The sequence below is a fragment of the Zosterops lateralis genome (genome assembly GCF_965231275.1).
Source record: "Zosterops lateralis genome assembly, chromosome: Z".
Classification (NCBI taxonomy): Eukaryota; Metazoa; Chordata; class Aves; order Passeriformes; family Zosteropidae; genus Zosterops; species Zosterops lateralis.
Window position 1 is genome coordinate 74266875 of NC_139800.1, and position 26274 is coordinate 74293148.

The window sequence follows — 26274 nt, forward strand, 5'->3', positions numbered from 1 at the left end:
CATCTGTCAACTCCTAGTTTCAATGGTGGGCTGAAAAAGAAAGAAAATAAAAATTGAAATTTGGTGTAGAGTATCATTTTGGTAAGTAAAATAAAACAAATTCCATGTAGAAATTTCTAAAAGACAATGATCTTGTTACTTCATCATTTTTAAGAAGAAAGTTTTCCTTAGACACTCAAAGTTTAATTTTTTGCAAGTTTAACCTCAAAGCTAAGTATATACTGATCAAAAAGGAAATGCATTTTTGAGAAGAACTAACTTTGTTGGTACAGAAATGATGAAATAGAATAAATAACAAGAATCATAGAACCACAGAATGGTTTGGGTTGGAAGGAACATTAAAGATCATCTAGTGCCAACCCTCTAAATCCTGAAATGAGCTGATTTGCTCTTTATATCTGGTCCTGTTGCATAAATTACTTGCTAGTTTAGACACAAACTGTATTTAGCCTGCAAGATGTGAGACTCAAGGTTTTGAATCCCTTTTAATGAAGATGACAGAAGAGAAGAGAGGAAAGGTGGTGTTTCATTCTTAGGTTTGCTTTCTAAGAAGCAAAAGATAACTGAGCTATGTCAGCAAGGACTGGAAATGTCTAAGAATGAGATTAGTAAGAATTAATGTGTTTTGGGAATTATCAGATTATCAACACCCCACTGGAAAGCGAAACAGTTCTCAAAAATCTCATCCAGATAAATACAGCTGGATGGTGACAACTCTGTGTTTCAGATGGTGGGGGAATGTGGCTGAGGGGCATCCACCTGTCAGATCAGAGCTGATGGAGAATGGGAAGGAGTAAAGAGAAGTTGTGTGAGAGTGATGATGAAGTGTAAGCACCCATTTATTTTCAGGAAAGGTACTTGTGATTACAGTAGGATACATGATAAATGGCTTTCAGTGCAAACTAAGGAATTAGTGGGAGAAAACTCACGAGAAAATAGTGAAAATATGGTATTTCAGATGAGATGGAAGATATTTGGAATATGCACAATTCTGAAAGTTCCTTGTACAATTGAAAATTAAGTTGCATAATCATCCTGACTGAATCAAGTTTGTTTTAGTGAATGCCAGAAAGAGAAAATGCAGAAAAGCAACTTTTTTCAGAGCAAACAGATCTTTACGTCTAAACACTGTAAGTATATATATACACACACACACTGTAAGTGTGCAGGGAGAAAACAGAAACAGCTAAGATGCAACCCAAAATTTAAGTAAAGAGAACATTCAAGAATAAATATGTTTATAAATCTATTAAGAGAAGAACAATATTGACATTCTTTTATTACCTCCCAAACACTTTGGACTTGCCTAAATTTTGAAAAATTCTTCGAAATTTGACTGTTAATATTTACAACAGGGTTTGTTTGTTTGTTTGTTTTTTCCCCAAAAAGGTTTTTCAGCTATATTAACTATGCATTTAGAGTGGGTTTATTTACAACCACTTTATTTAAATCTCATGGGGAAGTCTCACAAAATTCAAATTACATTACAGTTGTTGTGTTACTTTTATGGTAGATTAAATGACCTTTTCAAAGAAAGAGATGAAATTGGTTTGATATCAAGTGGCATGGATAGATGCATGCTCTGATCACAAAGTATTTACATATAAATTTTTTAGTCATTTGCTGAGATATTTCCCTGGGTATTAAAGGACAATTTGTCCTCTTTTTAACCATTTTTGAAGACAAATAGTGTCTATGCCCTTTTTCAATTCTAAAGGCTCATTCGTTTCCCATTACTTCTCACATATGATCATCAATAATTCAGAAATTGTATCAAAATAAATATCACCAGATCCTCTGACCTGAATGAGTTTAATCTAACCACTTATCCTTTGATTTGTGTTTTCCTTATACGAATTTAAAAAATACCTAAGCTACTAAGAGGGTCCTGAACCCGCTTGTCTTTTTTCAGCATTCTCTTTTTTTTTCTCCTTTTCCCAAGCAGTTAACCTGTGTTTTCCTTTTTGTTTCTTGCCTCTGTTGTTTCTTAGTATTTGTCCTTGATTTTCTGTGTCTTCTCTCCACAGGATCGTAATCTTTCAGATTAAACCCAATGTGACTGTGCTGTAATCTTAGTTTTCATTCTTTGTCTTTTAAAGATCCATTTTAGATTTTGGAGGGACAAAAATGAACAATTTTCATTGTACAGCCATTTTTTTTCTGACTGTATCTCTTTATCATCTATCTTCAGTGGTAGTATCCCACTTCCGGACTGTATTGCTGACTTAGAACCATCCAACTTTTCTTGCATGAACCATCATAAAAGGATTTTTTTGGCAGTTGATTTTTTTCCTTCAAATGTATCTGCTTTTGTTATCTCAGTGCATATAAGGCCAGACAAACCCTTCTGAATAGTCCTTCTTTTTGTTTTTCCCTTTCCAGTTTTGTATCCTGAGGCACTCTCCAAACTGGATAACTAAAACCTATATGGGTGAGCTTGGAGGTTCACCTACAGCAGCCACTGTTCCCTGGTCAGGAAAACTAATATTTTTCTATCTACATGCATCATAAACCTTCACATTCATTCCCCAAAAAACTGAAATTCCAAAACACTATATTTAATTTCTAATTACATCCTTACTTGGTATCATTTGTGAACCAATGACTATGAGTCCTGTAGACTGCCTGAGTATTTTTTTATATATATATATATATGTAAAAACATGCATAACCATACGATAAACCTATTTTTTCTTCTTTTTTTATCTGAAGCATCTTTGTTGCAATTTTCTTTTTAATGAGATAGTAGCTGAGAGACGCCTTTTCCTTCATGTAAGTCAAACTGCACATTAGCCAGGCTAGGTGTGGGAAGGGGAGTTTCAAACAGCAGACTAAATTCTAGAGTTACTGCCCTTTTATAATTTTAGGATAACTTGAAAAAAGACATATTGAGAAGATTTTGAGCTATGTTGACTGAAATTTTCAAATTTCCCGTCTTAGGAAGCCACATATCTTATCACTTAATGATCATTGGTCTCAAAGATGAAACTTCAAAACTTTTTTAATTTTTTGTTTGTTTGTTTGGAGGTTTTTTGGGTTTTTTTGTGTTTCTCTTTGTAAAAAGCTGATGCCAACATTCCTCTGATGCAGGAAATAAAATTCATTCTGGCCTTAGGATTCAAAAATATGTCAATAGTTGAAGTGCTTTGCAAGAACAGCATCATGTGTACAGTGTATGATGAGTTTTGCCTTATGTATGCTCATGGCAGAATACAGAGAAGAAATATGACAGTCACACAGAGCAGTAGCAGTGTCTGGGTCCAGTTTCTGTCTTTTTTTTTTCTTTTTTTTTTTTTTTTTCCCCCCCAGGAAACAGAATGTGGTATCTGATATAATGCATGCAAATTATATCCCCAAACCATATTGTCTGATTCCTCTGCTCCTGCAATAAAAATTTGCTAAAGAAAGACTAACTTCCAATCTGGTTTGGTAAAACAGGCAATTACATTCAAGTTACATTAAGAATTGAATGTGTAAGAGTATGATAAGGAGATTTAATGACCTACAGCATATAATTAAAAGGAAAAAAATAAAGAAGCATCTCTACATGCTCTTTATTCTCAAAGGTAGTTATCAAACAGCGCTTAATTCTGTCCCGTGCCACTTACCAAGATAAATGTTTGTTATCTTTGCATTCAAATCATCCAGCTTCCTCAGGCATGCAGAGAGCAGCTCTTCACTTCTTATCCCCACTGCCTTTGCCTACAAACTGCATGTTCCACAAAAGCTTCCAGCTTCGTTTGAGAGGAAGACCTTATTTGACTCTTCACCACTTGTAAAATGGATTTTGTCTTTCCTCTGCAGCTGCGTGAACTATGATTTTTATTTTTTTGTTTTAATTTATTTTATTTTTATGAAGGAGTTCAGTGGAGAGATCCAAGTGCCTAAGCTTTTTTAATTGCTCTGGAGTATCAGGCACCTTGCACAGAAAGAACAGAGGGAAAGCCTCAGGCAAACCATGCCACTGAAGAGCAGAAGGTGAAGTTCAAGCAAGACATGTTACATAATATAAAAATAAAATTTCATCCCTGTATCCAGAGGGCACTGTCTTCCCCAAAAAATAGTTCTTGTTAGATTTTCAGTGTCATCAGTTATGCACCTGCTGACAATTTTTTCATTCATAAACAAGCAAATAAGAAATGTGAGACAATGGTTTTCGAGTTTCTGTCCCATTTCCTGCATATTTTTTTTTTAATTTCTACCTCAGTTAGAATGAAGGGGGTGGCAAAAGGTTTTGTGTCTTTTTGGTCATGTCTGATGTAAGCTTATATTTCCATTTAGGCCTAAATAATGAGCGATGAAACTGGGAGGAGGGCGAGATCAGTCTTAACAGAAGACCGAGGTAAATCTTGGAAAATTTCCTCTCTCTGTGTCAGTTCTCAGCCCCCTCAGTTACCTGGCAGCCAACATGTGAACAGCACTCTGAAAAACAGTTTGGGGAAGGATTTTCAGGTCCCTTTATAATGGCCATTTGCTTATTTTACACTTTTTAAGTTTTCTGGTTTTACCAGCTCAGTTTCCAGTCTTTAATCGAGATCCTGGCTGTTTATGTGATGAACCTGCTTTCATTTTAATTCTATCTTCTTAAACCCCTGTGATTTTCACACATATAAGGTAATCACTTTTACTAAAGAGGAGCACGGAAAATCACGGCAAAGCTCTTTGTGCTATAATCCAAGATAAATGAGATCTTCCAGGGAAATGTTAGAGGTCAGCTATTACAATGTACTAGGCAAAGCAGCATATTATTTCCCAGTCCTTATTTCAGAAGTGACTGAATTATTTTGATTAGTTTTCTGTAGTAAAGCACAGTCTTGAAATGTCATGTGAAAAGTCTTAACATAAACTGAAGTGAAAAGAAAAAGACCTGTAAACTACAATATGTAGTACAAGCTTGTATATTAGGCAACCTTTATTTTAAAATATTTTGCATTGTTATTCAAATATGAATATTTGGACATGCGCCCTTTTCTGGTGTCTTTGAGTTCTTTTTTCCCCTTTTATTTGAAACAGTGTTATGTATTTATTTTGTTTCCTATGCCTAGAGAAATAAAAATAATTTTGCTCTCTATTTTAAGTGTAAAGAAATCAGAATCCTGTAATGTTCATGTGATGATGTAAGGATACTTGACTTGGTGAAGAAATTTTTTCAGAAGGGATTTTTCAAACAATTTGCAGTGAATGTAGTTGTAGCAGCAGTTAGTAGACAATATTAATGTACTTCAGATTTACCATACTATTAAGGAAAATGTTGCAAGAATCTGAAGGGCTGTGTCTTTTCTCCATTCAGATTGTACCTGAGATTCTTGCACCCCTTTGCTGTCTGCTAATGGATGAAGTTGGATACCAAGTTAGAGATTGACTACTTACAGCTTTTCAGCAGGAAAATAGGAACCTCTTTGCTCAATCCCTTTCTCATTTTCCAAATAGAAAGAAGAAAGAAAATGCAAAAACATCAATATATGAAACTGCAACTTTTTCCTTTTTTTTCCCCCTGTACTATAGTTCTAGGTAACCAGAGAGTATCTTGAATCTGAGTTTTATTTTCATTCCTGTCCCTTACCACCACCATCCCACTCCAAAAAAAAAAAAAAAAAAAAACCCAGATCAAACCTATATATCTATATCCATATGCATCTATCTGTCTGTCTATCTATCTATCTATCTATCTATCTATCTATCTATCTATCTATCTATCTATCTATCTATCTCTTTCAAACCCTTACATGAAATTAAAGTTATCAAAGGAGAACTGATATAATGTACATGACTGTTTACTTTACAGGTACAGAATGCTTCTAAAATTAAATGACTGTACTAATTAAAGGTGGTTTACAGACCTGCAGCTAATACTGTAGTTTTGAAGACTAGCATGTATTTCAAGCACTTATCTCCCAAAAATGTTGTTCTGTCATGTATTTTTAATAATTTTTTTCTTTTTGCTTTGGTTATATGTTTTCATACGCTGCAGAAGGTGCTATGTTCATGACCTTGTTTGTTGATTATTTGTGTAAACATTTGGTGATCTACAAGCATCAGAATTACTGAAGTATATTGCAATATAAGGATCTGCTTCTTACTACAATTAATTGCAATCTCTTAAGCTACTTTCCTTTTTTTAATATTCTTTGATTCAGCGTCCAATTTATTTGTCAACTTTATTTCTTCTCTTCCCTCCTTGAAATTTTCAGCTGAGTAGTGCTCTGTTTGTTTAGTCCACATTGGACACAGGGATAAGTGACAATTTTTCCCTTTGAAATCTAGGGCTGGGATTTGAGAGCTGGATTGCCACCTCCCTGTCAGTGCTGATTCTCACCTGAGGCTTGTCCTCATCTTCACAGCTTCATACTGTCCTGAATCCAGAAATTCTGCCTTCTGCTAATGATAACATCCTGGCAAATCCAGAACTCCATAAAAGTGCTCTGATTTAAGTGCTGTAATCCTAATCTGTCATCTGTGTATTTTTGTCATTAAATCATGCAGGTGTACAACTTTTTCGTCCCATGCCACTTAACTTGAGCATGTGGAAGCAAAACTTTGTGTAACCTTTCAGGATTTGCACAGATTGAAAGCAAGAAATACCACCCAGGCTGAAATTTATAGGAAGCAAAGAATGTAATTTCACTTGGAACTCTGAATTATTGTTTAAGGGGCATAAAAGTAGAACATTCTTTTCTGTCTGAAGTAGGGATTGGAAGCTCCTTGACCATCCAGAAATGGACTATTAAGAGATACAGTCATTTGGGCCTGGGGCACCATAAATAGGCAAGGATTCCTAAGGATCTGGGGAATCCCATACACTCTGATGGGCTGAGGTCTTTGCCTTGTTGAGGCTGTTAAGAATGAGATGGAGCTCAAGAAGGGTGGTTGGAAGGTGAGACAGGTGTCAATACAACATTGACTGTAAATGCAAGGCCTGAAAAAGAGCTTTAGGTTCAGGCTTATGTGGGGACAAATCAAAGCTGAATATGATTAATTGAAATTTCCCTGACTAAAAGGAGCAGAGAAGAGTGTGACTTGGGGCTAACCATACTGAAAGTGTTAAGTCTACAATATATATGTGCGTATGAGATAATTGCTCGACATGTTGTCATTTAATTTAGCAATTTGTGCAAACAAAGCTGCTGATACTTTCATAAGGAATATCAAACCAAAAATCCCTCACCAAAAAAGCACAAGCCCCTTGAAGTGAGAAGAAATTAGTGAACAGGAATTTGTGAAGAGAGACAATGTTAAATGACAGTGAGAAAATATATCTGAGATACTGACTTTTTATATATTCCTCTCTTGTCATATTTTTTCTCTTACATCTTCCTCATGCTGCTCTGTCCCCAGCTTGCACTAGAAAGCTGGCAGTGTGGTGTCATTTTCATTAACTTTCCTAGTTCCATTCTCACTCTCAAGTCCTACCCTTTATTCCTGTTGTTCCAGGGAATTTCGAAATAACCAAAAAAAAAAAAAAAGAAAAGAATCTAGCCATTTCACTTGTGATGGCACTAGAAGCTGTTAATAAAATAGAATGGGAAAAAAACATCAGACGTGTTACTCTTGAGCAGAGTGAAAAGGTATGTTTGAAGATACAATATAAAATAATGATATTCTGGTTAAACAGATAAAATATTTATTTTGATAAACATAATTACTAGAACAAATATCTGCATTTCCTTTGAAAGTCTCAGTGAGAACTCTATAAAAGTATGTGTGTTTATAGGTTATTTTTCATATTTGGATGATAGATCTAAACACAAGAACTCTTAGATAAAAGCAAACACCTTTGTGGGAAAAGAAGTTGCATAGCTAAACAATTGTGTGTTTTGGGGTTCAAAAATCACTTCTATAAACTCAAAGACAAAATGTGTATTTTTGTTATCTTTACAGTAAAGGAGAGTTCTCTGCTGGTTTAAAAAAGAATATAACTGACTCACTTGTCTTTAGTATTGCAGCTTTAAGTGCATGTACCAGTGGTCAGTCTTGAACACTGGGAATACAATGCAGGTTGCAAGGATTCCACAATTCTCCAATTCTATGCCTCCATGATTTTTTTGGTTTGAGGATTCTATGATGCTATTAGTCTATGATTTAATGATTCCATTATTCCTTATTTCTTCTATTATATGCCTCTATTAGTCTGTGACAATATGACTCTCTGATTCTGTGGTTTAATTATTCAATTGTTTTTCCATTCTCTGATATTATTCTCTTATTCCATGATCCTGTGATTCAGTGATTCTGAGCCCATGATTCTGAGATACTGCAATTCTATGATTCACTCATTCTATTATTTAATTATTCAGTCATTCTATGATTGTATGTATGTACATCTATGTATTGTATGTATGTATGTATGTATTCTATGCATTGTATGTATGTATATCTGTAATTGTATGGGGTTTTTGGGTCTGTGATGCATTGATTCCATGACACTACGACTCCCTGATTCTATGATTTATTATTGAATTATTCTGTTTATCTGAGTGTGAGTTTGCATGCTTTTATGATGCAGTTTTCCTATGGTTTCCTCATTCTTTGATTCCATTACTCTTTGATGTAATGATTCCGTGACTCCACAATTCCATGATCCTATGACTCTTTGATTTCATGGTTCTGTGGTTGTCTCATTGTATGATGCATGATTCCATGATTTTTGACACTATGATTCTGTGATTCCATGAAGCTGTGATGCACTGATTCCACAATTCTGTGAATCAATGACTCTATGATTCCATGACTATGATGCACTGACTCCATGATTCTGTGAATCTATCTCTATATGTTGCAATGAATCCATGACTCTATGACTCTATAATTCCCTGATCTATGATTCCTTGCATCTATGATTCCATAATTCTGTGAAATTGTGTCTATGGTACTCTGGTTCCATGTTTTTATGACTCCACAATTTCCTGAATCTATATTGGATTATTTTCTGATTTTATGGTTTTGTGATGCCATGACTCTCTGATGAAATTGTAATGATACCAAAATTCTTCAATTCCATTACTCTGTCATACAATGATTCTTTGATTCCCTGACTTAATGATGAAATATTCCATGGTTCTGTGATTACATGAGTGGCTCAGTGACTCTATGATTTTATGATTGTTTGTCTAAGTGTTTCCACAATCCTTTGATACCATGATTCTATGATTGCTTAATTCTATGGTTTCATGTTTCTGTGACTCTTATGATTCCCTGAGTCTATGATTCCAAGATTCTCTGATTCCATCATTCCTTAACTGATTCTGTGCAGTTTCAGCACTTTGTTTGCCTGATAATTTTTGCTCTTTTTTAATCAGTCTGTCTTTTTCACTCTTTTTCACCAGGCTTTTCATTCACAACATTAAAAAGTTGTTCTGAAAAGAGAGATGTCATTAGAAAAAAATGTACATCTATTTTTTTTTTCTTTTAACAGGTGAAATCTGTTCTGAGCTGCTGCTGACCCTGAGCAACTCTTAAAAATGAACAAAGCTGATGTAACTCCCTGTAACCTGCAGGGGAAATTTAAGTTCAAGCAAAGTTGAGAAATAGTGTTAGCTCACTTTGATGGCTACATCCTGAAAGGTGATACCCAGTTTTGAAAAATTTATATGCCACTTTGATGTTGCAGTACTGGGAAGATGGGGGTTACAGAGGGGTAATGAAAACACATTTTCTTGTGTCTGAGAGTTTGTTCCAGGGGTTGGAAGTCAGGGTGTGAGCACAGTGGACGTTTAACATGAATGTGAAGAATACATGGTCAGAAAAGAGAGTCCAAAATGTCTTATGGAAACATTTTCACTCTGTAGGGAGCCCAAAGTTAAAGGACTAAAGGTGGTGTATGAACAATGTCCTTGGAAAACTCAGTTCTGGAAGTGGAGGAAGCAGGAGCTAATAAGACCAAGGACTAAAAAGAAAGATGATTTTTTAACTTGTTTGCATTTTTAACATAAAAAAGCACATGATTTGCCTGGGTAGAGTCCTAAAGGATCAGATAAGGCTGTGTAGAATGGGCTCCTCTGAATCAGAAAAAGACGCAAGATCTCATTAAAAATGCAACATTTTTTTAACCAAATAATGGCAAATTCCTTGTTGGTGAATTGTGTTCAGTTACCTTAAAAAATGTCAACCAAACAGGAGATACTGGAGTGTTGCAAACCTTAGCTTGAGGACTCAAAAGAAAAAAAGAAAAAAGAAAAAAGAAAAAAGAAAAAAAAGAAAAAAATCCGTCTCATGAATGTAGATGACCTTCAGACCTTTGTAAAAGTTGATCTGGAGGTATCATGATCAGTTATGTAGAATGCACGCATATATTCTTAAGAAAACAGAGGTATACACTCCTGTGACAGAATGAAGAAAACATTAAAACATGTACAATTGTGGGTGTTAAATATCTGTAAGTGACTAGGCTGAAGACTTCTTGTCCATTATTTGAAAAATATCACAGTTACAGGGTTTTTAAATATACATTTTCAATATATTATTTTCTTTGATAAATTTCACATTTCAGATGGTTCATGGGACCATCCAGGGTGCTTTTTTTGGCTCACAGAAACCATCTTTTCTTGTGGAAATGTATGATAGCTAAGAAATCCATAGATATTTGGCATGTTATAATGAATTCTAGAGTGTATTACTGTTCTAAAGGAAATTCAAGGTGTTTAAGGTTACATTTTACACCATCTCATGCCATCATAACACAGTGCTCCGATCTGATGTCCTTGGTGTTTATGCCCCCTGTAACTGGTGATCTGAACCTGACTTCAAACCTTAACTCTGCTCTGCCAACTTCTCTCTTGATTATTCCTTTGAAGTTTGTCTTTCATGATTTCATGTCTTTTACTGTACTTTTTCCAGTACAGAATGTTTTTCCTCCCTGGTTTATCAGGTTGCTCTCATGCACATTTAAATTCTGTTTGAAAAGCTGCTTGGGACAAGAAAAAATTAAAATTAATTAAAAGAAATTGAAATAGTTTCACCAATCTCTCCTTTACTGTCCAAAAAGCAGAAGGAAAGTAGTAATTCCAACAATGCCATTATAAAACTGGTTTAAGAGCCAATTTCAGTATTCATTGACTTTAGCAGGAATGGAAGAGGAAACTCAGTCCCTGTTTACTGCTTCCTGCTGAGTTCCATCAGCCATTCAGGCACTAACAACATTAGGTCAGCGATAACATCTTTGTGAGATGTGTTTTGACACAGAGGAAAAAAGAACATCTTCATAACATAAGAGAGTCACAGCTAGTAAAAGCCAATTTTACCCATTAATAACAGTGAAGAAGTGAAGATAAATGAGGTGTAATGCATAGCTTTGAAGCATAAAAAATTGTTGTAATTCTCACATTTAATTAAAATTTATTTGCATTCATTTCTCTTTAGATACCTGACAAGACACTGTTTCATTTTCCTAACACTTGCTACAATAGTTAGCTTTTTATTTCCTGCAATAATTTCATCACTGCACTTCAAAAGCACATCTATTCCTTTTGGACCCAAGACAAATGTGTTTGTTGACTTTCAAGCTGTTAAAATTAGCCATAGCAGTGGATTAATATTCATTTAGAGCTGTGACTCCTTTCATCTATCTGAGTCTAGGCAGGCACAGTCTAATGTATCGTCTGACTTTTATGTAAATAAATATGCCTCCCGACTGCAGAGTTTGATGGCAGTTGCAGACCTTCCTGAACTTTATGGAGTTCTCCTAATGCAGCAGCATCCTTCCCCTCCCTGTCCTCTGATTGCATAAATAGCCCTTGTTAAAATATTTACCAGGAGCTTTGTTCAGCACAGGCTGGGTTCAATTCTCTATTACTTTTACATCACATCTCAGAGAGCCCCTAAAATACTTCAAAAGATCTGGTTTGCTAAAAGGTTGTGGGTTTATTTTTTGCCTCTCTGATGCTGGCATATAAGTCTTTCAAAAGGCTTTTTTTTTTTTTTCCGTTTTATCCTGTGTGTCTCTAGATCTGTAATTTTCCTGCCATTTACCTCTCCTTCATAGATCTGCCACTTTCATCCTTCATACATAAGTAAGAAGAAATTGGTTGGAAGGGACTGTAACCAAGATTTTCCCTGAACATGTGGTGATGGAATTAATGTAAAGTAACATTAATTTCATATTTTTGAGATCCACTGGGTATATAAAAGTTTTTCCTCTGCAATTGCTGCAACAACCAACCTCAAAGGAAACGTGAAATTGCATTGCATCCACCATTTATTGTTTTTCTTTTCTCAGGACCTAGAACTTAAATTTAAATGCTGATGTGGCTCTGTTCAGTAATGATGTTCCTAAGAATTCATGTATTCAAAATGTGTATTTTAAAGTGACATCTCCTCGCTGTATTTACTTGAACAGAAATATCCCTTCACAATGTTGCTCCTTATGTTTTTCTTTCACTACAAATCTGAAACTGATAATGCTTTCCTGGTATTTGCTCACAAATATTGTTATTGTCTGATCTTCCAGTGCGATGATGGTTTAAAGAATAAAAACCCTAGGAATTCTTTTCAACATTGGAGAGCTTGTTTAGGGTATCAGCTGGGAATCTGCCCTTAAAATTTTTCCCCTGCACCTCTGTTATCCCTCCTGGTTACAAAATGCATTTGTGCAAATAACATCTGTCTTTATTCTTACATATTTAGGTTTCTGCTTTCAAGGATTTGCTTATCTGTGCCACTCAGCATTCTACAAAAAAAATTCAGTGCTGAATTCCCAAATTTGATATCTGTCTAGGTTCAAATCCTGGCCAGTCCCCAGCCCCAGGCAGGTGCTCACTCACTGCCCCAGCAGGGGCCCTGGGGGGAGAGAATTTGGAAGGTAAAAGCTGGAGAATTCATGGATTGAGACAAGGACACTCTAATTTTAGCAAAAAAAAAAAAAAACCAAAACAACAACAACAACAAAACCAAACCAAACAAAAAAAAAAAAAAAAAAAAAAAAAAAAAAAAAAAAAAAAACAAAAAAAAAACACAAGGAATTTTTTCCATGTTTCCCATAGAAAAGCAGGTGTTCAGCACCTGCAGCAGAGCAGGATCACATCCTGCAGAGCAATGACTTGGAAAACAAACACCATCATTCCAAACGTTCCCTTCCTCCTTCTGCCTCCAATTTCCATACTGAGCATGCAGCCACATGGCCTGGAACATCACTTGGGTTGGTTTTGGTCACCGGTCCTGGCTGTGTCCCCTCCAAACCTCCCAGGCACCCCCAAGCCCCCTCCCAAGCATGGCAGTGTTGGAAACAATAAAACTTTTAAATAACTTCAGTTAATGGCTTTAATTACTGCCTAAATTAATTGTTTTAATGAATAATATATATAATATCATATATATATTTATACTAATTATGAGTTGAGTGTTATTCTTAAATTACTTTTAGCCAGCACTTGGGAAAATTAAAGAAACTAAGTTTTGATAAACTACCTCTGATATGCTTCAATGAACAAAGCCTGAGAGAGAAAGAGAGAGAGGTATACTGTTGAGGTTGGACATCTGGAATGCAGAATTTCTGGGCCACAAGGGCATTTTGCAGAAAATAGAAGATAAAAAAGAGACCAAAAAAGACTTAGAATATGCATTGGAAAACTCCAACCAGAGGAAAAAGCTGCTAAAAAGACTAAAAAATATGGACTAATTAGCATGAGAAGTGAGAAATCAATAACTGATAGAGGAGAGAATACTGATTAATGAGAGAGTATTATGTAACTTAAAACCAAACATTAGTCAATTTTTTAGAGAAAAATGTATAAATAAGTGACAGATATATATAAGTAAGTATAAATAATATATGAATAAGTGTATAAATCTGTGTCTGCACCTGTGTGGAGGCCAGAATTTTGTCAGCCACACACACAGACCCTGACCAAAGTGTCAGCAAGTCAGGAACAAAGTAATTCCTGACTTGCTGACACTAAAAAGGCAGTGTCAAATGGATTTGTTTAACCCCATCGTTTTAGAGATTTGGTAACAGCAAAGGAGAAGACAGGGCCTTGGCTCTGTGCAATCCCTGCTCAGCAACAGCAAAAACATTTCTAAATTACCAACTCTGTGTTCATCACAAATCCTAAACAGAACCCCATAACAGCCACTAGGAAGAAAGTTAACTCCATCCCAGGCAAAACCAGCATAGTTCCTAATACAGTGTCCAATTTTGATTCTGTAGACTTTACTACCAGATTTGCAGTAAGCTATTAAAAGTAGATTTTCTACTAAACATCATGGAGATATGGGGCAGTATGCAAACTGATTATTGTTTCAAAGCATCCTGGTAAGTAAAAAAATTATTGTAGTAAGAATAAAAATTATAATAATGATGATAATAATAATTCATTACAGGTCAACAAGCTCTTTACAAAAAAATTGACATATCTCAAATTTTCCCAAACAGGACTGGGGCTTTGTAGTAACAATATCATTAAGTTTATACCTGCAGCAGTATCACCCTGATACTCCCAGAAAATCTGAAAAAACCTTGGATAGATCCTGTTCGATCTGATTTTTAAATAATTGCGGGAAAGTGGAGGGGCAGGGGCAAATCACGCTGCTTCGGACTGTTTTGTGAGTAGATTTTCTTTATACAGATTTTTTTTGTAGCATAATTTGACTTCAGTGCATCAAGTTCAATGCTTTCAAATGAGTATAATTACTATAGAACAGCTAAACTCCTAATTTTGCAACTGATGGCACAGCTGTGTTTATAATAGATCCAAAAAAACCCAAAATATGAAGGACTAGTAAGTAACAGAAAAAAATCAAAGAATAGTAAAGGCTGGTAGTAGGAAAAGTGAGGAATGGAATGGAATAAGCTGTGGAAAAAGAGAGAAAATGTATATAGAAAAGGCAACTTCCTACCCCATTGCCTCAAATGCATGTGCTTTTCAGTGTTTTGGCATCTCTGTGCTTGCCCAGAGATAGCCTTTTCACCTTTGGTTAGTTTAGTACCTCCTGTATTTCTACTCACTATCAAAATCTGTGGTGTGGAGGCCCTTTTTTCTGTCTCACTTGAAAGGCCTTAATTGGATCTCTCTGCATTATTTATAGAAAAAATGGTGAACTATGGGTAGGAGGAAGAATTTATTCCCTCTTCCTCCATCATGTCCAGTGGAACATGATTTGGAACTATTTTGGGGGAGTATTCACTGCAGGGGAAGAGAGTAGATAACAGTTTTTCAGTTCCCTTCCCAAATGGAGTAGGAAAATGCTGCCACCTTAGCCAAAGTTTTGAGCCCTGACTCAAGGAAGAGAGAGATCAGACACAATTATCTTCCTGTCATTAGGTTATTGAAACCATAACTCTTGCTCCCAGGATTCTGCTGAGCACCAGGCTGTGAGTCTGTGCTATAACAGACTGAGACTGGAGATGGAATAATAATACTAAAAACAAACAAACACACAAAGAACTCCCAAAGCTTGGTAAAGTTTCTAATTCAACAGCAAAGGGCAAAAAGGGACCAGAGGGAGTAGGAGCTTGTGAGATGGATTTTAACACTTTCCCCTGGGAAAGGGCATTCCAAGTTTTAATTTCAAGGAGTGATTATGTACTTGACTTGGCGTTTAATGTCAGACATGTAGTGCAGAGATAGCACTTGAGAAGAGAAAATAAATACACTTGGTTCTTTAGGTATGCAGCCATCCTCCTCCTCCTCCTCCTTAAAAAGAATTCTGGGATGCAAGCCTGAAAAGCAGTGGTTTAAAAAAAAAAACCTTAAAAATCCCTAATGCAGAAAATAAAATCTCTTTCTGCACATGACTGAGGCACCAGCCATATTAATGTCACCATCAGTATTATTCCAAAACGTCCAAGATTTGCACACTAAGTGTGCAATGACCTAAAGTCCATTTCAAACACTAGCATCCTTTATTTCCTCAAAGCACAGTGTTTTCCTGCTTGTTAGCAATTTCATCAGAAAAGTGGAAATCAGTCAGTGACATCTTCTTCACTAATTGTTGAGTGAGATGTTTAGGTCAAGGCTGAGACAGGCCAAACTTCATTTTCATTTATCCAGTGACCACTTCTGGCATCCCCTCAATGCACAGGAGCCTTAAAATGGTGTTCCATGAGCACCCTTTTTGTTCCATGTGGCACCATGTTTGCTGCCACAGCAGCAGAAAGGGGCTTTAGTGTCAGGTAAGTGGCCAGAAAAATAAAAATATGTTGTGGTTCTCTGTGGTACACTTGTTCATGAAGTTTTCTTCCAAAATAAAGGCTAAAAAGAAAAGTGAAGCCACAAGAAGGTGTTTAAATTCTTTCCTACTATTCATGCAGCACAGTGAAATTAAAGAGAAGGTGTTTATATATATATATATATATATATATATATATATAGTTACTTTAGGAACAGAATCAGAAGTGAAGTTTGTATCTAAGAACACTCAAGAAGTCAGGACAAAAAACACATAAAGAAAAAGTAAATAGAAAACACAATGAGATTACTCAGAAGGGGGAAAAAGTGCTAAGATTTGGAAAGAAGTAAATAAAATGACACAGACTGAGAAAAACATTAGAACAAAAGTCACCACAGAAACACTAAAAATAAAGGGGAAAAACACAAAGGAAATCTCTTCATAGGGATCAGAAAATATCATAAGCTAGTCACAAACACACAGACATACACACAGAAGGGGGAAAGCAAAGAAAATGACAGCCCAATATACAGAAGAGAAAGATCAAGAGAGATTAAAAGAAAAAATGGTTTACTGAAGATAAGGATGCAGCAACCTGACCAAAGTAAAAAATGACAAAAAAAAAAGAGATAAGGAAAAGTTAGCTCAGAAAAAAAGTAAGAAATGTAGTGCTGATGATCACTACACAAACAAGTAATCAGAGTGAAAGGAGGTTTTAAGGAAAAAAACAACCCCCCCAAAAAAACCTAAAGAAATTGCAGTAAACGAAAAGACAAAATAGTCTGTCCAAACTGTCTGCCTAGACTTCAGGGAAAACTTCAAGAGTTAGATCTAAAGATGCCCCTGTGTGAGTTAAGAAGCACCTCATTGTAATTTATCCACAAGGAGCTTTAGATGCCTGTGATACCTATTTGCTCTATACCTCAATGAGGATGACACCAAAATCAAGAGACACAGGCTAAAAAATAGTGTGAAAGTCTATTATTCTGGCTTATTCTATATAAAACTTACTAAAAAGAACATAAGTGTGAAGTTTTGCTACCCAATTTTTCCACAGTTAACTTTCCAACTTGCCTTTTTTTTGTGGTAGCAACTTTAGAATTTGGAGCAGGAAAACCCTTACAGAGCCATGGTCCATCCAAGGGCAAAATGAGGGGCCTTTAACCAAGGGTCTTGGTCTCTTTTCAAGGGAAAAGAATTCTCTACTAAAAGCGAAATTTCCTGCTTTCAATGCCTCCATCTGCACAGTTCTGACAAAATCCTGTGCCCCTCTGTTCCTAGACAGGAGCTCCCATATGCAGCAGCCTGGGGCCAGTGGCCGCAACCTTACCCTGACTTTTCACCTCTCAAATTAATTCCATGAGAAGGATGTGATCTCCGGAAAGGATGCTGCAAGATCTTCAATTCTGCTGGCTCAAAGGAAGGTTCAGGATGCATGGTCCCTAAGGTGGTGGTGGTGGTGGCTTTCGTTGTGAAGTGTCAGGCTGTGTGTGCTTGCTGTTTTAGAAAACCCAGTTTGTACAATTTTGTACACATTTTGCACTATTGTTTTTGCAGTTTTATACAAAATAGTTGCTTTTTCAACACCTTATATCTTAATATTCTAATTAGAATAGAGATCCAAAAAATTAAAATGAAACATAGGATTAATTTCAATTGTCTTGGAATTCTTATTCATTAAATAAATGGATGTCAATGAAACCATAGATCTTTCTTTAGGTTGTCCTGGGTTGTAGTGTGGGATCTACGCAAAGTATTTATTCTATCACCATCTTCATGAACTGTTGAAACCAAGTGGGGCAGTCCTCTACTGTAGGGCTGTCTTCTGCTAATGGCCCATTAACGCCTTGCCCATGACTCACAGATAACAGAGTTATCTCTGTTTAATGGGCCATCAAGGACCCACTTCACACTCATCATCCCATTGTGAGCTGCTCCACCCAGGGGGAGGAGCCAAGCATTCCCACCTGGATATAATCTGGGATTTGGAAGAGTACAAGAAGCCCTTACCCACTGGATTCCAAGAGGACCAGAGCCCCCAGACCTTTCTACAGGATCACTGCTTCAGGAAGAGCCCCTCACCTGGACTGCTTCCACCATCCTGCTCAGGTTGTATTCTGACTCTGTCAGTGATCCTTTGTGTTATTGCATTTATTTTATTTTATTTTTACCTTTTTACCTTTCTTCTTATTAAATTCTATCTCTGACTTGGAGCCTCTCACTCGTTTTGCTTTCAAACCACAACAGGTTTAAATCTTATTCCTAAATTAATTTTTAGCAATTAGGATTTAGAACTGTCTTATTTCTTTACTTCATAACTGTTTAATGTAAGAAACTTTCCAGTCTGATAAGAAAATTTAGTCACTTCAATAAAATAAAAAAGAGAAAAAAAAAAGAAAAAATGTAATGGATTTTATTGCAGACTTATAGGCTAAACGATCTCTATATTTTAAGAGCATGAAAGTATCTTTTTCTTATAAAGATCATATATATGCTGCTTTATAGTTCCAGGACTACATTATATGGTATTCAGAAAGATACTTTAAAGAGTCCTAAATGTTGGAGAAATATTTTCAAAATACCTTGTTTATATTCTGAAATCTTCCTCTCCATCTTCCTTGAAGTTTAGAGGGTAAATTGTGCCTCAACTTCATGGCTGTCTGGACAGAGCCAATCTCTCATGAAAGATAACAGAAGTCTTTCTTTTGGCTTTACTTGAGGCTCATAGAATCATAAAGAATCAACCACAGACTTGCAAAACTGTTGCTGAAAAAGGCTGCAAAAATGTATAAATTCAGAGTTGTCTAATCACAGTGACAAAAAATAGGTTACCTAAGCCTAAAGCATCTGGTGCTGGGCTTTGCCTTCCTCTTGCACTTCTCCCTTTGACTACAGATTATCCTGGATATGTAAATGCTTGGCAAAAGAAAATATTTACAGCTTTCTAAAGCTTTGCAACTGTGACATACTTTTTAATTAAACAGTAACAATTGTAGCCTGTGGCATTTTCGGAGATTAATGAGTAGCTGGAAAACATTGCAGCCTAAAGCAAATTAGCCCATCATTAATTAATCATAAAAACCCCTTGCTCTTGGCTTTGGTTATAATCTGTTTGGACTCAGAATCAAATGAAAAGAATTACTTTTCTTTTCTGTAGTGCTGTCTCTTTTACACAAGCTGCTGGGAGTTTCAATTAACTCTCTCACTCAATGTTGTTGTAAATGCACTGTGAACTTCCTGGGCTCTGTACATGGTGAACTTTTTTCAGTAAACAGAGCTCCTCTAAATCTTTTTCCCGCTATAAGAGGTGCATTTTCACTGAGACAGAGTTTTCCTGGAATCCAGAGAAAACCAGAGGTATTTTCTGTTTTTTTTTCCCTCTACCTCTCTGTCTTCATGAAAGATGTTTTTCCCAGTATTTCCTATGCATATGCATATTTCAAAAACATTCCAAAATTTTGTTGACCTTGTTAAACTGTTTTAAGTGTTTCTTAATAAAGCCAAATTAATTTGCCCTTGCCTCCAAAATTTATGATGATTTTAGGAAAAGTTTAAAAGGTAAATCTGAAAAGATTAGAAACACAAATGGGCACTATTGGTCCAACATAGGCTTCAAGTTCTTTTCCATTTCTGATTTTGTCTCAGTCTTATGTGGTGAGATAAAAAAAAAAAAAACAACACCTCACTGAAATATCTCAGAAGTGTATCAGTGAAACCTGACTGCAGCTGTCCTGGGCTAAAAGAACCCAGACAGACAAAATAACACCAAAGAACAGCCCAGTTTGGAAAGAATCTTGAAAGATCACCTGATCCAACATTTCACAGGAAAGGCACCCCAGGTGGGATTTTCTAGCACCCTTTCCAATCTCATCTTTAAAACATCCATCAATGGGGACTGGATTATGTGATTTTGTCTTTTGGAGACTCCAAGGTTTATGATCCTACTCCAAAAGACGTATTTCTAACTTTTCAAAATGACCATTTTTCACTACACAGACACTCTGTCAGAATATGAACATACTTATGGCTTTTGTACAAAAAAAACCACCACCACCAAAAACTAAAACAAAAAAAATTAAAATTAATTCAGAGTACAACATTAAAAGGCCAAGGAAAAATGCAGAGAAATAAGAAATCTAACATGTTCATGGAGAAGCAGCAAATGAATTCTCAAAGAAAACAGTGAAGTGAGATGAGTCAGGTACCAAAGCAAGTTAAGTAAAAAACAAATCAGGTTTTTGATGATGATAATGATAATTATTATTATTATTGGTCAGTAATTCGACCCACAACTCTTCATTTCCTGTATTCAGGGGATCAGATCATCCCCAGGCTGGAAATGAAGGCAGAATATGAGACAATGTTGGTGAAACAGAAACTTCTCTTATTCCAGAAAACCCCAAAGCCAAATACTCAAGGGAAGTACAGGTGAAAAAAAAAAAAAACAAAAAACAAAAAAGCCACTCTCATAAGGCTGTTTATCTGTACAGCAATGAGCTTTTCAAGCCAGCAGCCACCAGCAGTGTCATAATGCTTTTTTGTATGATAACTGCTATAGTTAAGGATGAGAGAGTTAATTTCTTCATAATGAATGGCCTTTCTATTCATCCCTTGCATGCCTTCCCATTCATGCTGTGGAAAAACAATTGATTTGCTTCAGTTATGAAAGTACTCCTCATCATCATCATTTTCTTTTTATCTTCAGAACCCTAGTGAGAGTTCTTATTGAAAGTGTGATTACTCACAGTGCATAAAGCAAAATATTTTCTCAAGACTTTGAAGCAATATGCACGCTGAAATCACTGATTTAACAACAACAGAGACATGCATGATAAAAATTTTAAAGGGGCCTCTTTAAAAGAATGATTAAGCAGACTAGGACTCTTCAGTTTAAAAAATAAATGAATAAGAGGTCTGGTAGACATAAATGAAATCATAAGCAGCATGGAGAAGGCATTATTTGCTTGCTCTTTTTTCTGATAGAAGACCTAAAGGGCATCAGAGCTATCAGCAGGCGGCTTCAAACACATAATTTTTATCTAGTTTAATCAGCAATACTTGTTGCAGAACATTACAAACAGCAGTGGCCTAGTTGTGTTCAAGGTTAGAATAGGAGAATTAACAGATAAAAAATTCTATGAAAGAATATTAAATAAATGATATTTTCTGTGTTAGGAAGACACCACGATACAAATTCTGAGGGACAGGAGGGCTTATGCAAAATGTAATGTTATGGTACAGGAGATTTATTTTATTGTTCAGTATTTATTATTTAAGTAATTTGCTTGTGGTCACTACAGGTAGTGAGTTTGGCCTGGGGTTTGTCCTGCCTCACTGCTGTGTTCTTATTCTCCCACTTAGGTCTTTGCTGCTCTGTCTTTAGTTGTAGAAGCCTGCTGTTTCTATAATCACAGAGTTATTTCCATAAATCATAGGAATAACTGAAATTTATACAAGGCAGAGTGTGCATTTTTACTTACAAATGTGAATATCCATCATGCCGTAAATATGAGCAGCTTTGCTGACCACATGAAAAGTGTGATTCTCTGTCTATTAATGCAGACAGAAACTTGTTATAAAGGCTTAAAGAGGTAAACAAACAGAAAGAGATATATTGAAGACCAAAATCTAAGAGCCACTTACTATTTATATACCACAAGTGCTGCCAGAGTGGAATTGCTCCTTTTGGAATGCCTTTTTTCCCCCCCTATAATTTAAGATCCAAGTGTATTATGTTCATCTAGTGGGAGGTAAAATGACATTTCAGGCTTGTGCTATAATCATCTATAAAATCAACTGATCAACAAATCACACTGTATAATATATGAACACTGGGCTTCATGTATTAAAATTATCGTAGAGAATTTTGCTAAAAACAAGTGAGACCGAGCTGTACCACTTCATGCTGCAGAGATTCCACTTCTTTCCTAAAAGTATCCAAATCTTCATGGTCCATTTATTAAACTCCCAAGTGACACCTCACCATTCTCTCCAACATCTCTCAGGATTTTTACAGTTTTGCAGCTACTCAAAGATATTTTTAAGTTTCTGTCTACAATGTGCCGACAAAGCATTTGATAATTAACAGACTGTGGCTGATGTGTAATGTCAAAATTTATGATTCCTTAACAGCCTAATTACCTTCTCCTTCTTAAGTATCTAACAGCTTCTAGGGTTTTTTGAGGGTGTTGATTTTTTTATTTGTACTAGGAACCCCTAGGAACGTTTATTATAAGCATATTAGGACTGGAATTAGAAGGTATTAAGCGATTGCGCTTTTTTTTGTTTGTTTTTTGTTTGTTTGTTTGTTTGTTTGTTTGTTTTTTAATATCTCACTACATGCTATACCAGGACTGGTAAAACTTATATTAGGGTAGTTTCAGTGTTGAGACACTAAGGACTTGCCTGTGCTCTGGAGCAGGAAAGGAGTTAATAATGAATTCATACAAAGTACCATGGGAATCCTGTGTTTTATATGCTAAATGCTTGTTAAACTTAATCTTGAGCAAAATGCTTACAATTCAATGAAATCATACTTTGAAGAACAACTTTTAACTTCCTTCTTTCCTAGAAGCAGGCCTGCAGAAATGTGACAAAAAAGCACCCCTGAGACATCGACTGTGAACCAGCAGGTGGAATAAATGCCCTGTGAGAGCTTGAAACCATCACTTTTCAAGGGTCTCTCCTTGCCCTAATGGGATAAAGCAGAAATAACAGCAGCATGGGTTTTCTTCTGGAAAGCATGTCAGTCATTATTTATGGAACAATGCTTTCTGATTGCAGAATTGGATTGTGCAATAGCATTATGCCTGATTTCCACCAAAACATTTGTATTGACTCTACTACAGGGAGCCTGGATGCTTTACTTCTGCCATTCCTGAGGGGGAAAAAAAAGTTAAAAAAATTAATCTCACCTCGAAGTGGGCTTTAAAACAAAGTATTTCCCAAAGGAGAGATCAGAAAATGGAAATTGTTTTCTTTTCTTTCCCGCTATTACTTTCTGTCAAATGTTTACTTTCCATCTTCATTTGTGAAATATGTTATTACTATTTTTGGGTGATTTTTGATTTTAGCAGCAGAGAAATATATTCAGTAGGACAGCTTGTTGACCCAAAGGACAGAGAAACTTGCATGCATATCAGACTTTTTATTTACATTTATATACATTTAATTTAAATTATGGGGATTTTCTAAGAGTGTGAAAATGCTTAGCAGACAGCAATATAGATGATTGCACTTTTCTAAAGTTCTTCATGTCCACAAATTTCCTATTGATTTATTATGCAAGGTTATGGACTAAATCCTTTAATTCCTGTGACACAAACTCAGATATAAGTACCTCACCTTAGGCAGCTGGGGTCAAATTTTTAAATGGTCACAGACCATCACTTCAGTGTTGCTATGGCAGTTTACATCATCAGGAAATCCATCCCTTCTTTTGGTAACCTTGGGCAAAATATGCAGCCTATGCTTGATAAACATATATCCATGGTATTTTAAAAAAACTGCCAACACATTTAATTTTTTTGATGCTGCTTTGTATTGTGATATGCTCCTTAAATGAATGATGACAATTATGATTGTAAATCAATGTTATTAAGCAATTGAAAGTGAGCATACTGGTTTGGTCCAGCTACTGCAACACCATTGTAATGATAAGAATCAAGTGTCCATCAAATACTGTTTTAAAAAACTAAAAGGCATATTTAAAACTGGATTTGGTAAATAACCAATGTATATTGTTATTGAATATTGAATACTGTACTAATTATAGAATACATACTAATTAGTAAAATAGCTATGGCTGTAGAGGGAATGGAGGACATAATATTGAGCTTTTTCTAAACAAGCTCAACATTTTAATTATTCTAAAATTACTCTATACAGGGTCCAATTTCGTTCACTTACAACCTTCTTACAGCACTTTTTAAAGAATAAAAGAGGATTAGCAAAATGTGGGGGTAAAAACCTGTCTAAAATAAGTATGACAGGGCTGTTAGCAGCCCATATTTAATTAGAGAATTAATGTACAGAGAGTATGTCCTCATTTTTTCATTAATTGAGTATAAGTAGCAAAATATCCATAGGACTGAGCTGACAGATACTGCAGAACAGTATTGCTTATTGTTTCAATTAATTTTTGTGCTTTTTAGGTATTGTGCATTTCCAGTAAAAATAATGAATCTGAATTATTTTCTGTGGGCTGATACTGGAGTCTACTGTGTGATTTAGAAAATTTTGGTTTCACATGAGAAAAACTTGGTGGAATGGCATATGAAGCCTTCCATAGGAGGTCATAAATACAGAAAATGTGTGAAAAAAATTGTACTGCAGGCAAGGTGTTTCATCCAGTGCTGAGCAGAGTTTTAGATCCTGTACATCTTATCAGACAAGTGGTATTTTTTTTTTTTTTTTACTGACTGCTAATAATCGCACAATGGATACTGTGGTTCTGATAGCAACAGTGTTCTTCCAGTTTCTTGATATTCAATTTATCCTTGTCTGCTCAATCAATGGGATAACATAAACACAAACTGGGTCACTCTGGTGATTAATTACGATGTGTACAGCTCCTGGAGAATTCCCATATAAGGGAAGAGTGCTGCCTATCCTTGCTTATCTATCAGGCAAAGATTCACATCCTGACTACATCATGCACATGACACTGATAAATTATTCTGATCAATCAGCCAAAAATTCTGATCTGTTGCTGTGGTGGGCTGGCCCTGCTGGACGTGGGGGGAGCTTCTAGCAGCTTCTCACAGAAGCCAATCCTGTCGCCCCCTCAATAACAAAGTGTAGTCACACAAACTCAGTCCAGTTATATTGGTGATTTTTTTGGTGTAATTTGATTACAGACCTGCAGGATCTTAAAAAAACACCACTATTTCAAAATTCACTGTTGTATATGAGTCAGATCCTTTCTTAGAGTAATGGATTTCCTTTTTGACTTACAGCAATGTTATTTTCTTAATCAAATTGCCAATAGTTCATTGAATTTGCTGTTAAATATTATATTTCATACCCTGTTTAGTCTTCAGGGTTGCAGATTTTTTTGGCATTATTCAGAAATTCAGTAAACAACTGTAAATAATGTTACTTGCCCTGCAGTGTTTATATGAGTAACAACTTTCTCTGTTTTTTATGACATATGTGAATATTTCTCAGAAACAGAATCAGTCCTTGGCAGGGTGTGGTGGGGGAGGGAGATGGTATTTAAGGTCCCTTCCAGCCCTAACCAGTCTTTGACTCTGTAACTCTTCCCCACCAAGAAGGACTTCCTGGGCTGCTGGTAATTCAAATTTCCTATATTCTATCTCAGAGCCATTTTGTTGTAGATTTCTAAGGAATAATTCATTAAACCCAAGGATGGGCCGAGCTGAAACCCTACAAATTTGTAATCATGTATGCATGCCATACTTGCATTCAGTGCTACATTTATAAGGCAACCTATTCCAGTATGCAAGTCTTGTATGTAATTCTAATTTTGATACACGAGCAATTTAAATTTGTGTTACTCTCTCAGATGTTAAGTTATACAGAAAAATAGCAAAGCAGAGTTCAGGACATGTCTCCGCATTTTTAAATGAGGCTGATGACTTCCTTCAGCACTAAAGCTCTGGCTTTGAAATTTATTATTTCCTTTTTTTTTTTTTTTTTTTTTAATGAGCTTTGTAGATAAAGAAACATAAAGAATCTAGTGGAACCTGCTGCTCTTCAAAAAACATTTGTATTTGCATTTGAAATGGAGATTCAAGCTGTAGGCCATTTGTCTTAACATAAGTGTACGGTTTTTACAAATGAAGTTTTCTAGAGTTAATGCAGTTAAAATATTAGTTTCTTCCAGGAAATGGAAAGAAGACAATGAATCTATGTGTGGTGTTATGGGATGAATAAATTCTGGGAAAATGAAAACAATTTCTGACTTGGATATGGATGAAAAATATCTTGCAAATGATATGGTGAAATTTATCAAGTACTTGCATCATGTTTGCTTGATAGGCTCTGACCCTGAAGTTATACTAGGAAAGTCTTTTGCTGAAGAAAGTTGAAAATAACACCCAAATAATTCTGAAACATGTTTTATGAGCATAGCGAGATGCTCATGTTTTAGCAAAAATTATTAAAATGATTGACATATATATTACTTCTAAATTGAGAAAGTCTTCAGAATTT